Consider the following 4104-nt stretch of genomic DNA (forward strand, 5'->3'; position numbering starts at 1 on the left):
AGAAGACCAGAGGTTGAAGAAGCACTACGGCCATTGTATGGATATCATATGATCACTGGATCTAGAATCGTTTATATTGACTAAGTTGACAATGCCCTTGGAACGCGTCAACTTAGTAGGCCCACAGCTCGGATTTGGCAGAGAACATATAGCCCATTTGCGATTTGTAAGAATATACAACCCATTTACAGTTTGTTAAAAGTACCGCCCAACTTCTAGCTAGGACAACGATTAATAATTTCAAACAACCGCTCAAAATAGAATTAAAAAAATCCCTCATTTTGGTGGGATCTGAAATATTTTTATCCGAAATTTCTAGTCAGGTTAAATATAATTTCAAAATAAAGTTGTATTATGTTAAAATCCAACGAAATATTGCGCGCGCAACAAGTAATGAAATTAAAATTTTCAAATTCCAAAAATAATATATTTTTCAAACTAATTACGTGTTTGGTGCACAGTAACTGTCCAGTTATTATAATTACATCCCATTTATTATTTCTTAAAGTCCATTTTCTTGTTAAGCCTAATGCATACCTCCTAGGAAAGTTTGCAGCCCAGCGGGGCGGAGAATAACAAGTTGACCCGGATATTGTGTACAACTGTCGGCCCAGTTGCATTGTTGATGTTGAAAAAAGGCCTGTGTAGTACAGTACAACCAAACATGGTTACTCAACCCACATTCAGCGAGCCGGAAAGGCCCAAACAAGGCTTCTGTACAACTTTTTGAAGTCACTGAGCTCAATTAATAACTTAAGAAAAAAATTAGATTACAGTGGAACCTAATTAAAAGTTGTCAGGAGCAAATAAATAATTCAACGGGTTCCACTTGTGCGTGTGCGCGTGTGTGCGTGTCTGTGTGTGTGTGAGAGAGAGAGAGAGATAGAGAGAGAGACCCATCGGTCGATGCTCGTAAATACATCTCTCAGCCATATGCATTGCTGATGCTCAGTAAAAACTTATATAGTTGACACAATCATATAGAACATCATAGCACACTAAACTTGCATACAAAAATTTCACGCAGGCGACACAATCAGGATGGAAGCAGTGGACCGCTACGGGAAGGGCTATGTTGAAACCAACGAAGTCGTACATAACGGTTCATCGTCTTTATCAATGACGGGGAAATATCTTGAACATTGTACAAAGAAAACAGACATACAACACAATTAGTTCTGCTAGCAAATTAAGTTGACGTACAGCCCTTTCTAAAAAAAGTTCAGGTACAAAATTAGAACATGTCACAATCAAATGTACTGGCATATCAGTGCTTCACACCCATTGCTCGGATTTAACTAGTATCTGACAAGATTCAGTTGTTACCTCAAATTAGAGCACATCCAGGCAGCCAGCCCTGCCTCTTCTCCCAAAGAAGCAGTGGCCTCCGCCACACGATGGAGTAGGCCCTATTCCATCCATCGTTCCGAGCAACACGGGGAAAGTCTAACGTTGACTCCTGTAATGGACGTCGTCGACGGACCCTGGCACCAGCGACGGTGGCAGGACTTCGATTGATGGATTGACCACTTCTTCGACATGCACGAACACTCGATACAGGTACATCCCTAACGTGGTCCGCAGCGGCCTTAGTGGCGACGAATAGTACAACCCCGGTTCCTGGACCGGTATCTCAACACCAATCACCTTGGGTATGGTGGACGGCTTCTTCATCCATGCCATAACCGTCAGAGCCCAGCTGTCTGTAGGAACAAACATACTTACGAGCTCACCTCTAAGGTCGTTGATAAGCTCGTTCATGGATCGCTATTCCAAGCACGTCGAGGCATGTCGTGGAAGGTAAGCTTTGTTAAAAACTCAAGCTCAGAGGGCACCGAGCCCCATCCTGGGTGCCACCGATCAAAGCTCACCAGCGCGCCATCGTAGAACAAACGCCGGGAAGATTTGAACACACGACTGCAGTCGAAACCTGTCCGGGACCAGACGAAGAAATCAGCCGGTGGCGAATAGACTTCAACAAGCAAGTCACTTATATGGATGCCGTGCGCAATGCCAAGAGCTTTGACAAGGTCGTCCGGCGAGACGGGAGGCCGGTCGCCGTTGATGGTTACCATCAACACTTTGCCGGCAAACTGGTCGTCAAGCACCGCCATCCCACTGTTGAGCGACAGCACGCAGTGACCGAAGGCAGGACGGACCTCAGGATCTCCGGCTCGGAGATCCACGTTGACCGGCGACATGATAGTGCGCTTGAGTACAGGGAGTACAGGAGGGGGATTTAGGGGAACTGGTGTAGGAATCGAGATTCCAGAGGTGGGGGAGGGGCGGCAGACTGGGGATGAAAAGGTAGCATGAATTTCGAGCACGCGCCAATATGCTCTCGGCGCGCAAGCACACGAAAACACCGGTGGCGCCCACATGTCGGCCTAAGAGTCCTTATTCTTTCTTTTTTGGGGAGCGCGGCCTTTTTTTTAGGATCTTTTGAGAGCCCGGCCTGAGAGTCATAATTGACCTGTTTGGCATAGCGTTACTACTCGGCCCATATTCAACAACACCTCACTGGCCCAAACAAGTGTACATCATCGAAAAGACACTGAGCTCAAATTATATAACTTTAAAAAAGGAGATATACTCTGAACACTGGAGAATGGTGATGCCCTCATTTAGCCCACCAGTAGTTCGAGACAATAAACAGTTCAAAACAATGATATATACAACATTCAAACACTGACTAGTGACTACTACTGACATAAACAGCAAGACATGATAGTTCATAAGAAGTCTTGCTACACCACCAAAACGCACCCATCTGCAGCGCTCAGACTCTCGTGATCCAGACGAGAATGACATTCTAAATAGAAGCAACTATTACATAGTAAGAGTGACATAGACGAGGATGAACAAATGACAAGGAATATGCATAACAAAAGAAAGAACTACCCATCCAGAACCAGCAGCAAAGACAACAAAGTCATTCGAAGAGATGATCCAACACCATCATAATTTGCAGCCCCGCTTCAGCGACCCGTGATCCGGAGACACTAGTACTCCACCCTTTCGATGCAACAGCCCAATTACCTATCAACCTGAAGGCTTGAACCACATCACTACATGTCGTAATTGAGACATCCAAGGATCGAAGCTAATCCGGATGCCTTTGTCATTCTCACCTTCTTTTGGCTGCAGGCTGTATCGTTGACAATCAGGGGAGTTTGCTCCCGAACTCCTAGGGCTCGCCGTGTAGACATAGTTTTCCATAGCAAACAGAGCCTCTCTGCCATCAAGGTCCTTGCCAACGGTGATCTCCTGGTTAATCGAATAATTGAGTCCGAGAAACAGAGAGTGTGAACCAAGGCTGTTTACCCGCCTCCAACTAAAAAATACTAAAGGCCCCAACAAGCTGGTATCCTGCTCATAGACGTAACAACCACTGTCCGGATACTCACGTATTACACGGTGCTTGTATACAGTGGGTGTCGGTGTCAAAACCGGCGGATCTCGGGTAGGGGGTCCCGAACTGTGCGTCTAGGCGGATGGTAACAGGAGGCAGGGGACACGATGTTTACCCAGGTTCGGGCCCTCCTGATGGAGGTAATACCCTACATCCTGCTTGATTGTTCTTGATAATATGAGTAGTACAAGAGTTGATCTACCACGAGATCAGAGAGGCTAAACCCTAGAAGCTAGCCTATGGTATGATTGTCTGTTGTCCTATGGACTAAACCCTCCGGTTTATATAGACACCGGAGGGGGCTAGGGTTACACAGAGTCGGTTACAAGGAAGGAGATCTACATATCCGTATTGCCAAGCTTGCCTTCCACGCCAAGGAGAGTCCCATCCGGATACGGGACGAAGTCTTCAATCTTGTATCTTCATAGTCCAACAGTCCGGCTGTCCGGATACGCCCTAATCCAGGACTCCCTCAGTAGCCCCTGAACCACGCTTCAATGACGATGAGTCCGGTGCGTAGATTGTCTTCGACATTGCAAGGCGGGTTCCTCCTCCAAATACTTCATAGAAGATTTTTGAACACAAGGATCGTGTCTAGCTCTGCAAAACGAGTTCCACATACCACCACAGAGATAATAATATTTCCACAAATCTAATCTGCTGACGTACCCCGTAGTGCGACATCACACCAA

The sequence above is a fragment of the Triticum urartu genome, chromosome 3A (assembly GCF_056163025.1).
Source record: "Triticum urartu cultivar PI428250 chromosome 3A, HENAU_Tu73, whole genome shotgun sequence".
Lineage (NCBI taxonomy): Eukaryota > Viridiplantae > Streptophyta > Magnoliopsida > Poales > Poaceae > Triticum > Triticum urartu.